We start from the raw sequence: 14,319 nt of genomic DNA on the forward strand, positions 1-14,319 counted from the left end.
TATGCAGATTCATCTGCCCGCTGTCCCCTGATCTGAAGTTTACCTCTCCTCAGATGGCCGAGAAACAGCAATATGATCTTAACTACTCCTGCTAAAATCATAACAAAAACTCTGGTAGATTCTTCTTCAAACTCTGCCAGAGAGATAATAACACACTCCGGTGCTATTTTAAAATAACAAACTTTTGATTGAAGATATAAAACTAAGTATAATCACCATAGTCCTCTCACACATCCTATCTAGTCGTTGGGTGCAAGAGAATGACTGGGAGTGACGTAGAGGGGAGGAGCTATATGCAGCTCTGCTGGGTGAATCCTCTTGCACTTCCTGTTGGGGAGGAGTAATATCCCAGAAGTAATGATGACCCGTGGACTGATCACACTTAACAGAAGAAATCAAAAAATGGCCATTGAGTCATGTGAAAATATAAGTGAATCAAATTAAATACAATGACAAAATATTGGTTGTGTGAAGTGTACAGAAAGCTGTATGAATCCAATAAAACAAATATAAGATCCTTAATGGAATATAAAAATCCTTAATGAAGATCGTTATCCAAAAAATCCTAATGTGTGTCTTCAAATCCTGTGGATAAAAACCAACAACAACATAGCACAGTATTGTTTGAAACAGGTATAAAATAATTGAAACAGAGCTCACCATAAGATGTCAACGCGTTTCGGCCCACTGTAGGGCCTTTTTCAAGACTAGAATATGGTCTGGTGAATCTGCTCTTAAATATCTTTGAATCACAATATTTGCGCTTTGGCGCCAAAAATAACGTTTTTTTAAAACCAGAAATTGTTTACCGGATGTTATGACCTTAAGAACCGGAAGTTGTATACTGGAAGTTTATGGTTTGTATTATTTATGTTATCTACCAATCGAAGTATCAAATTTATCTATTGGGTTATTTCGCATTATCATTATGTCATGATCTTAGCCCCCTAAGGTTTTTGTTCTTCAGAATCGCTCCTTGAGGTCGTTATCCTGTTACCTCGTGTACTCGCCAAACCGGAAGTGGATATGCCATGTACTTCCGGTACCGCACCGGAACCGGACATGACGTTATTATTTACGTCTTCCATAATGTCCGGGTTAGGTTTAGTGTGGGCAAAAATGAGGGCAATATTGGGCTATATTCTATATATGCGGTTGACAAGTACCAATTAAGTCTAAATGTGTAAAAGTGTGTAAAGACAACGGCGATTACCTTTCACATCAATAATGTGAAAGGCCATCTAAGTGAAAATCTACTAAAAGATATTGTACGACAATATGGAAAAGGAACTAGGAAAATATAAAATATATATATAGTAATATATTTCCATTGTAAACTTTAGACATTATATTGAAATATAAATGTCTGTTTATGACTGGTCAATTGAATATTATGAATAAGTTAATTTGTTAAAATAATAGAATTGTATATGACAGAGGAGTTTAAAAATGCATTTTGATGATAAAAGACGTCTAGACTATAATAGACTCTATATGGATCTATATGTCAAAAAAAGGTGGTTGCATTTTGATGATAAAAGACGTCTAGACTATAATAGACTCTATATAAATCTATATGTCAAAAAAAGGTGGTTGCATTTTGATGATAAAAGACGTCTAGACTGTAATAGACTCTATATGGATCATCCTGATTGGACAATATATGCTCTTTAACAAATTATAAGACATGTCAAAGACTCCTCACAGATTATTTGTGAGACATGTTGAAAACTACTCATATGACATATCTAAAATATCATGGCGTATGGAAACTGTAGCTGCCGATGGAGACACTTTGTTTGATGGTAATCAAACATTTTATGGTAGTATATGGGGAGTTACCCATTATACAAGGAGAGTTAGAGAAAAAAATAAAAAAAAATTTTTAGAAAAAATAGGAGATAAAAAAAGCGGATGCTATCTCATATGTTAGATTAATCTAACTATATATCTGCTGAACATTTGGGAATGTGGGGAAACCATCTTACCATATATCAAGTACCTCCCTGAAGATATTTCCCTCCTCGTTATATCTAACTCATTGGGTGACAATACATGATAACTGAACCAACTATATGGCAATAAGGGTTGGAATGGTTAAATAAATGGTATATAATGTTCATAAATCTATATATATGAACAAATGTATATAATGTATTACATAACGTCCTATAGATCTATATATATGGTTAGGTAGATAGACAATATATAATGTCCGTAAATTTCATAGTATAGTATGGTTAAGAAACTCAAAAGAATCCAAGAGTACATGTCGGTTGGATTCCACCGACAAACATTAGGATTTTTTGGATAACGATCTTCATTAAGGATTTTTTATATTCCACTAAGGATCTTATATTTGTTTTATTGGATTCATACAGCTTTCTCTACACTTCACACAACCAATATTTTGTCATTGTATTTAATTTGATTCACTTATTTTTTCACATGACTCAATGGCCATTTTTTGATTTTTGAATTTTTGATTTTTGTATGCATTTCTTTTTTCTTTTTTTCTTGTGTACACGAACACTATCTTGGGAATTGTTTTTGCACCAGCATTTTGGATTAATCACCATTTGATGAACTGTATTAATTTGATTAACTATTTATCTCACTGAACTATTTTCATTTATCCATATCCCATTGCATCTGAAAGATACACTGATACATACTACTTATTAGGTCTTGAGACACTGCATATTTATATTATATTGACATTGACATTAACACATCTATCGTTTCTTATATTGTTTTTATTTTCCTAATTGTTTTAATCACCAATTTGTTTATATTTTAAGTCATGGATCCATGCATGTATTTGTGATATTCTATGTGATATTATATATTTTTTAAGTATTTTAGTATCCTATTTTTGCATTTTTAACCTTTTTAACAGCTCTCCTTTTTGTGAACACACATAATATATCATTATCCTTATTATATCTTTTAGGATAACTGGTAAACTTTAGACACCCGAGTACTAGTCCTTGCCTCTAGATAGGCGCTCCTTTTGAACCATTCTTTGAACCTGAAGTGGTCCCTGTGGATTGGCACATGAAGGTAAGCGTCCTTCAAGTCTATAGTTGTCATAAACTGTCCCTCTTGAACTAGGGGAAGAATAGATCTGATCATTTCCATTTTGAAAGATGGAACACTCAGAAACTTGTTTAAACAGTTTAGGTCCAGAATCGTGCCCTCCTTCTTTGGAACTCCAAAAGGTTGGAATAGTACCCTAGACGCCTTTCGGCTGGGGGTACTGGTACTATAACCCTTAGAGAGGCGAGATCTCTCACACACTCTAGTAAGGCCTCTCTCTTCTCCAGTCTTGAAGAGCGGTTTGACAGGAAGAATCTGCCCTCGGGCGGATGGGATCTGAACCCTATCCTGTAACCCTGGGAGACAACTTCTAGCACCCAAGGGTCCTGAACATCCTGCAACCATGCGTCTGAGAAAAGAGATAATCTGTCCCCTACGTGATCCGGAGACCAGTCGGGGACCATCCCTTAATACCGATTTCGTTTCGGCAGGCTTCTTGCTCTGTTTGGACTTATTCCAAGATTGAGCCGGTCTCCAAGATCCCTTGGACTGGTTCGCTTTCACGGAGGGTTGCTGGTGCTGGGCCTTGTCCGCACGAAAGGAACGAAAAGTAGATCACTTAGACTTAGCCTTCTTATCCTGCGGTAGGAAAGCTCCCTTGCCTCAAGTAACCGTGGATGTAATCGAATCCAATCCTGGACCAAACAGGATCTTTCCTTGAAAAGGCAGGGACAACTGCCTTGCTTTCGAGGTCATGTCCGCAGACCAAGATTTTAGCCACAGAGCCCTGCGCCCTAAAACAGAAAAACCTGACACCTTGGCATTCAGGCTAATAATTTGCATATTGGCATCACAGATGAAAGAATTGGTGACCTTCAGTGCCTTAATCTTCTCCGGTATCTCGTTGATGGATGTCTCCCCTTCGACCATTTCACACAGGGATTCACACCAATATGTCGCAGCTCCAGCGACCTCCGCAATGGCCGCTGCTGGCTGAAAATCAAACCCTGTGTGCTGAAACATTTTTCTCAACATGTTTCCCAGATTTTTATCCATGGGCTCGTTAAACAAAGAACTATCCTCAAGGGGAATAGTTGTCTGCTTCGCGAGCATAGAAATGGCCCCATCCACCTTAGGGATGGTCCCCCACAGCTCAAGCTGAGAGTCCGGAACAGGGAACAGCTTTTTAAAAGAAGAAGGGGAAAAGGACGACCCTAATTGCTCTTATTCATTCTTAATGATATTTGCCATCTTAACGGGAACCAGGAAAGACTGAGAAACTACCCTGTCGTCGTATACATTGTCAAGCTTAGGAATCGCAGGTTCCTCCGGTATCTTAGAATCCGGAACCTCCAGAGTAGCAAGCTGTAGCAGAAAGCGCAGATTCTCCATCCTAAATCTATAACCAGGCTCCGCCGGAGGGTTAGATGACGCGGACTCTGACCCAGAAGGGGCCTCCTCCGAAGAGTCAGAGTGGGCCTCGTCATCGTATAGAGCCTCTGGATCAGCTATCGGCATGGACAAACCCTGGGTCGGGCCGCTATGATAAACCCTACGCTTGCGCTTAGCAGAACGTGGTAAGGCATGGATCACTTTTGAAACTGCCGATTCCAGTTGGTCCGCAAAGTCTCACGGCCAACGAATCTATCCCGAAGGAGTAACGGTTGGACCCTGGGGTGCTGCATGTGCAATCGGAGATGAATGTAGGGAACGCACCTCACGGGACGAAGAACCCTCAGAGGTGGACGGCTCAGTAGTACTAGACATCCATTTCCATTTAGATGTTTTAACTTTATCAAGGCATGTGGAACATAGTTGAGCAGGCTGATCTACCAGAATCTCCTCACAATAAACACAGGATTGAGACTTTGTTAAGGAAGGAGAGTCCTCCATCGCTTGCACATTTGGGTATACTAACTTTATTTATAAAAAAGGCACCTTTATACCACCAATGGCCGGGGCACTCACCACCTCCTAGGACCCGGACTACAGAAACCGCTACGTCTCCTGCGCCACAGATCAATGGGGAGGATAGATAGCCACACCCAGTCACATGGAATGCCTGGCAGGACCGCCCCTGCACTAGGGAAAAACGCGTCAAAAAATGGCAAGTAACCTGAAAGTTCCACACATTGCCAGAGCTTCATCTCGCACATAACACAGCAATGACACAATAAACAATATCACATATAAACCCCCCCTGTTCAATAATCCCCCTTCCAGGAATATTAACCCTTGATTCTGTAAATATAAAAAGGCACCACACTGTGACACTGTCTTCTATGTTATCATTATTAATAAAAAATTAAATGATCTTACCAGAATCTACGCCGTGGAACAAGAACACAGCTCTTCAAGTGTGACAGGTTAGTAGCCTCGCTCCTGACATGGACTTGAGTGAAGAAAGCAGGCAGCGAAACTCGTCAACGCTGATTGCTTATGGAGCTGTTAATATGAGTCAGAAAGGTTTCGCAGAAAGACTCTCCTGCATCTCCGGACTCTAACTTTCGCCCATGCTCTCACTGAGAGGCTGACAGGACTACTTAAAACTCCAGTCCCAATGCGAAGAGTACTACCCTCCATAAGTGACTACTCCAAAACTCCGGCACTCCTCTGCCATTCTCCTGTGATGAAAGGCAAAGAATGACTGGGGATGAGGGAAGTGGGGGAGGTATTTAAGCCTTTGGCTGGGGTGTCTTTGCCTCCTCCTGGTGGCCAGGTTCCTAATTCCCAACTGTAATGAATGAAGCCGTGGACTCTCCTCCCCTTTAGATGGAAAACACAACGTAATGCATACTGGCCACAAAGTTTTTTAAAGATGATTTATAAGGTATTAAAGGCTCTAAAGGCACTAAAATGCATACCCCCGATTGCCATCACTTACTTACGGCTTGATTTTTAGTAGTACATTTACTAATGTATTTATATGTTGCTGGTCTTAATATCTTTTCAAGACAAGAGAATGCTATCTAGCACAAGTCCAGAATTGTTCCCATCAAATAAACGTAATGAAACTCAAAACACTCTAGAAGTATAAAGCACAAATGATTAACAAGCTTACTTAACCCCTTAGTGACCAGAGCACTTTTCCATTTTCTGTCCGTTTGGGACCAAGGCTATTTTTACATTTTTGCGGTGTTTGTGTTTAGCTGTAATTTTCTTCTTACTCATTTACTGTACTGACACATATTATATACCGTTTTTCTCGCCATTAAATGGACTTTCTAAAGATACCATTATTTTCATCATATCTTATAATTTACTATAAAAAAATGATAAAATATGAGGAAAAATTGAAAAAAACACACTTTTTCTAACTTTGACCCCCAAAATCTGTTACATATCTAAAACCACCAAAAAACACCCATGCTAAATAGTTTCTAAATTTTGTCCTGAGTTTAGAAATACCCAATGTTTACATGTTCTTTGCTTTTTTTGCAAGTTATAGGGCCATAAATACAAGTAGCACTTTGCTATTTCCAAACCATTTTTTTCCAAAATTAGCGCTAGTTACATTAGAACACTGATATCTTTCAGGAATCCCTGAATATCCCTTGACATGTATATATTTTTTTTTAGTAGACATCCCAAAGTATTGATCTAGGCCAATTTTGGTATATTTCATACCACCATTTCACCGCCAAATGCGATCAAATACAAAAAATTGTTCACTTTTTCACAAATTTTTTCACAAACTTTAGGTTTCTCACTGAAATCATTTACAAACAGCTTGTGCAATTATGGCATAAATGGTTGTAAATTCTTCTCTGGGATCCCCTTTGTTCAGAAATAGCACACATATATGGCTTTGGCGTTGCTTTTTGGTAATTAGAAGGCCGCTAAATGCCACTGCGCACCACAAGTGTATCATGCCCAGCAGTTAAGGGGTTAATTAGGGAGCTTTTAGGGAGCTTGTAGGGTTAATTTTAGCTTTAGTGTAGTGTAGTAGACAACCCCAAGTATTGATCTAGGCACATTTTGGTATATTTCATGCCACCATTTCACCGCCAAATGCGATCAAATTAAAAAAAACGTAAAATTTTTCACAATTTTAGGTTTCTCACTGAAATCATTTACAAACAGCTTGTGCAATTATGGCACAAATGGTTGTAAATGCTTGTCTGGGATCCCCTTTGTTCAGAAATAGCAGACATATATGACTTTGGCGTTGCTTTCTGGTAATTAGAAGGCCACTAAATCCTGTTGCGCCTCACACGTGTGTTATGGCTAGCAGTGAAAGGGTTAATTAGGGAGTTTGTAGTGAGCTTGCAGGGTTAATTTTAGCTTTAGTGTAGAGATCAGCCTCCCATCTGACACATCCCACCCCCTGATCCCTCCCAAACAGCTCCCTTCCCTCCCCCACCCCACAATTGTCCCCGCCATCTTAAGTACTGGCAGAAAGTCTGCCAGTACTAAAATAAAAGGGTTTAAAAAAAAAAAAATGAATTTTTTTTTTTAGCATATTTACATATGCTACTGTGTAGGATCCCCCCCTTAGCCCCCAACCTCCCTGATCCCCCCCAAAACCGCTCTCTAACCCTCCCCTCTGCCTTATTGGGGGCCATCTTGGGTACTGGCAGCTGTCTGCCAGTACCCAGTTTACAATAAAAAGTGCTTTTTTTGTCTTTGGTTTTTTTTTTCTGTAGTGTAGCTTCCCCCCCCCCCCACCCCCCACAGACAAACCCCCACCACCTTGCTGATTATTTAATGATTTTAATGATTTAATGATTTGCTGATTTTTTATCTTTTTATTTTCAAATTTTCTGCAGTGTAGCGGTTCCCACCCGCTCCCTCCCCGTGCACGCGCCCGCCCCCACCCTCCCGTGCACGCGCGCGCCCGTGCGCGCCCCCAGCCACCCCCGCCCACGATCCCGCCCCCCTTCACATCCACATGGCCATCGATGGCCGCCACCCGCCTCCCGGTCCGGCTCCTACCCACCAACGCAGGTAGCCACCGATCTCCGGTGCAGAGAGGGCCACAGAGTGGCTCTCTCTGCACCGGATTACTTAAAAAGGTTATTGCAGGATGCCTCCATATCGAGGCATCACTGCAATAACCGGAAAGCAGCTGGAAGCGAGCAGGATCGCTTCCAGCTGCTTTCCACACTGAGGACGTGCAGGGTACGTTCTCAGGCATTAACTGCCTTTTTTCTGAGGACGTACCCTGCACGTCCTCAGTCGTTAAGGGGTTAAAGGGACACTGAACCCAAATTTTTTCTTTCATGATTCAGATATAACATGAAATTTTAAGCAACTTTCTAATTTACTCCTATTATCAAATTCTCTTTATTCTCTTGGTATCTTTATTTGAAATACAAGAATGTAAGTTTAGATGCCGGCCCATTTTTGGTGAACAACCTGGGTTGTCCTTGCTGATTGGTGGCTAAATTCATCCACCAATAAAAAAGTGCTGTCCAGAGTTCTGAACCAAGTAAAAAGCTTAGATGCCTTTTTTTCAAATAAAGATAGCAAGAGAGCGAAGAAAAATTGATAATAGGAGTAAATTAGAAAGTTTCTTAAAATTGCATGCTCTATATGAATCACAAAAGAAAAAATTTGGGCTCAGTGTCCCTTTAAAGTAATGGTAAATGAATACTTTTATTTTGTGCCATTCGATGTAACATTTAAAAATAATATAAGTTTCATTGATGTAAATCTTAATGTAGTAATTTACATATAACTGCTTCTTTGTTACTGCACGCTCCGGCAGCCTCGACACTAAGACCAATTTTTTTTCTGACTTTTTCACCGTTGTCCAATAAAAATCATTGCATAATTGGCATGTTTCAATGTAAAAAAAAAAAAAAAAAAACACAGGATATCTTGCGTATGACAGTAACACATGCGCAAAATATCCTGGTTTTTTTTTTGCACTGGAACATGCCAAAATGCAACGATTTTGATGGGGCAAAAACGTTAGGGAAAAAAAAAAGAAGGTTTTAGTGTTGGGGCTGCCGGAGTGTGCAGTAGCAAAGGAGCGGATATATGTAAATTACTACAGTAAGTTTTAAATTTGTGTATTTTCATCAATGAAACATATTTTTAAATGTTACATCGGATGGCACAAAATAAAGGTTTTGAATTTACCATCACTTTAATAATCTCTGCAGCTTTAGAAAAAAAGATTATCAACATCCCAATTAATATACTTTAAAATCTGAGAGCTATTATAATTACCTACCATATAATGTGTAGAGTGCAAGCATGAAAACATTATTTATAGTTACCTAATAAATTCCTTTCTTTCATGGTGGTGAGAGTCCACAATACATTACTTCCGGTAATTTATCTTCATTACCACTAGGAGGAGGCAAAGATTCCCAGAACCCAAGAGCTTTATAAAATCCCTCCCACCTCACAAGTACCTCTGTCTAACACATAGCCAAGCAAAATGTGGTAAGAAAAATGAATAAGAGCTATAAAAGGAGCAGGGGAAAAAAGATGTACTAAAGAAAATAGTAAACCAAAAAACAAAGGTTGGACTCTCGTGAACTCTCACCACCATGAAAGAAATGCATTTATCAGGTAAGCATAAATTATGCTTTCTTTCACACTGGTGGCGAGAGTCTACGATCCATTACTCCTGGGAACTAATACCTAAGTTGTAGAGAAATAACATAAAGAGAGGGATTTAAAAAACATTTTTCACAGAGAAAACAAATCCACAACCCCACAAAAACCCAACAAGGACAAATAAGGCACTTAAAAAAATAAATCAATCAGAGAAGAAGAAAAATAAGCAGAGAAAACTGTCTGACGAACCTTCCTAACAAAAGCTGCATCAGAAGAAGCAAAAACATCACAATGGTAGAATATAGTAAAAGTATGCAAATGTGACCTTGCAAATTTGGTCAATTGAAGCCTCATTCTTGAAAGTCCAAGAAGTGGCGACGGACCAGAAAAGTGAATAAACAAACTAGAACTCTGACTAAAATCCTTAGTTGCATCAATATAATATTTTAATGCTATAACAGCATCAAAATAATGCAACAATGTCTCTGAAGCATTCTTAGAATCAGGACACAAAGAAGGGACAACAATTTATCTGCTAAAGTTCTATTAAGAAACAACCATAAGCAAAAAAACAAAAGAAGTCCATAAAACTGCCTTATCCTGATGAAAAAAAGTTAAGGAGAATCACAAAAAAGAGCACATAACTCAAACTCTACTAGCAGAAGAGATTCACAAAGGGAATAAAACCTTCCAAGAAAGCAGTTTAATATCCACTTGATGCATAGGTTCAAAAGGAGGAGCCTGCAAAACCTTTAAAACCAGGTTAAGATTCCATTGAGGAGAAATTGGCTTGATCACAGGCTTAATATGAACCAAAGTCTGAACAAAACCATACATATCAGGAAGATTAGCAATCTTCCTATGAAACAAAACTGAAAGAGCAGAAATCTGCCCTTTCAGAGAACTGGCAAATAGGCCCTTATCTAAACCATCCTATAACAACTGCAAAATCCTAGGAATTCTAAAAGAATGCCAGGAAATATCATGATCTATATACTAAGAAACAAAGGCCTTCCACACCTTATGATAGATTTTCCTAGTTACAGGCTTAAAACCTAAATTAAGATTTCAACTACTGAATCTCTATGTCTAAGAACTTGACTAACTGTTCAATTTCCATGCCATCATGTTTCGAGAAATCGGTATAGAAAAATGATCCTTGAGACAAAAAGTCTGACTGCAAAAGAAGAGGCCAAGGAGGGCAACTGGGCATCTGAAACAGATCTGCAAAACAAGGCCAAGCTGGGGCAATCAGAATTACTGAAGATTTCTCTAGACTTATCTTGGAGATCCCTCTTGGCCCTCACAAAGTACGTGGGAAGTTTGTTGTTCAAATGAGAAGCCACAGAGCTATCTCTGAAAGACCCCAAAGAACCACACACTGATTAAACACATCCTGGTGAAAAGACCATTACCCTGGATGTAGAGATTGGTGACTGAGAATGTCTGCTTCCCAGTTGATCACTTCAGAAATATGTAATGCAGAGATTAGACAGGAATTGATTTTCCCCCATGAAAGTAGTATACTTCCCTCATGGCTAGGGAACAGTGAGTTTCCCTGCAGTGACATTGTTTGTTTAGAAAAGGGGATGAGACTCCCTTTTCAACAGGGGGCAAACTCGCTTCCCAATGATCCCAAACTTCATGTGCTCTCAGAGACCCCCAAACAGCTCCCCAACCTGAAAGACTTGCATCTGTAGTGATCATTGTCCAAAAGAAGCCCCCTGAATAATGAACTGATGACCCTGCCACCAAGACAGAGACTGACTTGTACTGGGATCCAGAAATACCCTTTGAGACAGCCGTGTATGATCCCCGCACCATTGAAGAAGCATTCAAAGCTGAAGAGGTCTCGTGAAAATGAGCAAATGGAATTACATATGAAGCTGCATTCATGAGGCCTACAACGTTCATACAAAGAGCAACAGAGGGGAACAAAGAGACTGAAGGTTCAGACAAGCTGACATTTTAACCTTCACTGCTCTGTTAGAGAAAAACTCATAGAGACAATCTATTTGAAATCCCAATAAAGCTACTTTTGAGGAATTAAAGAACTCTTTAGAAAATTGATCCTCCAATCATAAAGAAACAACAGTTAAAGGGATATTAAAACAATTTTTTTTATATTTTATGATTCGGATAGAGAATGTAATTTTAACCCCTTAACGACCAAGGACGTATGCCACACGTCCTCAAAAAAAATACACTTAATGACCGAGGACGTGTGGCATACGTCCTTGGTCTGAAAAGCAGCTGGAAGCGATCCTGCTCGCTTCCAGTTGCTTTCCGGTTATTGCAGTGATGCCTCGATATTGAGGCATCCTGCAATAACCTTTTTTAGCAATCCGGTGCCGAGAGAGCCACTCTGTGGCCCTCTCTGCACCGGACATCACCGGCTAAATTCGTTGGTGGGTGGGAGCCAGTTCGGGAGGCGGCCATCGATGGCCTTGATGATGTGTAGGGGGGCGGGAGTGATCGGAGGCGTGCACGGGAGGGCGGGGGCGGGCGCATGCACGGGGAGGGAGCGGGTGGGAACCGCTACACTACAGAAAAAAAGGTTGTATTAAAAGTTAAAAAGTTAATAAAAAAATAGTATTTATATATATATAAAATACATTAATCAGGGGGTGGGGGATTGGTCTGTGGGGGGGGGAAGCTACACTACAGAAAAATAACATAATAATTAAAAAAAAAAAACATTTTTCTTGCAAACTGGGTACTGGCAGACAGCTGCCAGTACCCAAGATGGCCCCCAATAAGGCAGGGGGGGGGGGGTTAGAGAGCTGTTTTGGGGGGGATCAGGGAGGTTGGGGGCTAAGGGGGGATCCTACAAAGTAGCATATGTAAATATGCTAAAAAATGTATTTTTTTTTTTTTTTTTAAAAAAACTTTTATTTTAGTACTGGCAGACTTTCTGCCAGTACTTAAGATGGCGGGGACAATTGTGGGGTGGGGGAGGGAAGGGAGCTGTTTGGGAGGGATCAGGGGGTCTGATGTGTCAGGTGGGAGTCTGATCTCTACACTAAAGCTAAAATGAACCCTGCAAGCTCCCTACAAACTACCTAATTAACCCCTTCACTGCTAGCCATAATACACGTGTGATGCGCAGCAGCCCTTAGCGGCCTTCTAATTACCAAAAAGCAACACCAAAGTCATATATGTCTGTTATTTCTGAACAAAGGGGATCCCAGAGAACCATTTACAACCATTTGTGCCATAATTGCACATGCTGTTTGTAAATAATTTTAGTGAGAAACCTAAAATTGTGAAAAATTTAGCGTTTTTTTTAATTTTATTGCATTTGGCGGTGAAATGGTGGCATGAAATATACCAAAATGGGCCTAGATCAATACTTGGGGTTGTCTACTACACTACACTGAAGCTAAAATTAACCCTAGAAGCTCCCTACATGCTCCCTAATTAACCCCTTCACTGCTGGGCATAATACACGTGTGGTGCGCAGTCGCATTTAGCAGCCTTCTAATTAGTAAAAAGCAAAACCAAAGCCATATATGTCTGCTATTTATGAACAAAGGGGATCCCAGAGAAGCATTTACAACCATGTATGCTATAATTGCATACGTTTTTTGTAATAATTTCAGTGAGAAACCTAAAGTTTGTGAAAAAAATTGTGAAAAAGTGAACATTTTTTTTTTATTTGATCGCATTTGGCGGTGAAATGGTGGCATGAAATATACCAAAATGGGCCTAGATCAATACTTTGGGATGTCTTCTAAAAAAAAATATATACATGTCAATGGATATTCAGGGATTCCTGAAAGATATCAGTGTCCCAATATAACTATCGCTAATTCTGAAAAAAAGTGGTTTGGAAATAGCAAAGTGCTACTTGTATTTATGGCCCTATAACTTGCAAAAAAAGCAAAGAACATGTAAACATTGGGTATTTCTAAACTCAAGACAAAATTTAGAAACTATTTAGCATATGTTTTTTTTGGTGGTTGTAGATGTATAACAGATTTTGGGGGTCAAAGTTAGAAAAAGTGTGTTTTTTTCCATTTTTTCCTCATATTTTATTAAATTTTTATAGTAAATTATAAGATATGATGAAAATAATGGTATATTTCGAAAGTCCATTTAATGGCGAGAAAAACGGTATATAATATGTGTGGGTACATTAAATGAGTAAGGGGAAAATTACAGCTAAACACAAACACTGCAGAAATGTAAAAATAGCCTTGGTCCCAAACGGACAGAAAATGGAAAAGTGCTGTGGTCATTAAGGGGTTAAGCAACTTTCTAATTTACTCCTATTCTCAATTTTTCTTCATTCTCTTGGTATCTTTATTTAAAAAAAGCAGGAATGAAAGCCCATTTTTGGTTCAGCACCCTGGATAGTGCTTGCCGACTGGTTGCTACATTTAACAAATACAGCATCATAATAAAATAATTGGTGTCTATTAGCATATCCAAAATATTATCACTAGCAGAGTCATTAAAGTACTGTTCTGAAAGACTAAATAACCGGTAAGATGAAGCAGCAGTCACATCAGCAATATAAATAGCAGGCCTAAGCTACTATCTTGCTTGTAAAAAGGCCCTTCTATGAAATTACTTTAATTTTCTATCTAACGGGTTTTTAAAAGAAGTAATGTCTTCCAAAGGTATGGAAGTATATTTAGCTAGAGTGTAAATAGTTCCATTAGCCTTCGAAACAGTTTCCCATAAATTAACATTGACGCCAGGTAAGGAATATAACTTTTCAAACCTTGCAGAGGAATTAAAATAATTACCTGGTTTAGACCA

The 14,319-nt window shown here is 39.2% G+C and overlaps 1 protein-coding gene across 2 annotated transcripts in view; it reads right to left on the minus strand.

Moving 5' to 3' along the window:
- The window catches only part of ARHGAP26 (Rho GTPase activating protein 26), a 1,495,203-nt gene that overhangs the window by 1,177,057 nt on the left and 303,827 nt on the right, over positions 1 to 14,319 (minus strand). The gene's annotated exons all lie outside the window — the stretch shown is intronic.

This window comes from Bombina bombina, chromosome 6, assembly GCF_027579735.1.
Source record: "Bombina bombina isolate aBomBom1 chromosome 6, aBomBom1.pri, whole genome shotgun sequence".
NCBI classification, from domain to species: Eukaryota; Metazoa; Chordata; class Amphibia; order Anura; family Bombinatoridae; genus Bombina; species Bombina bombina.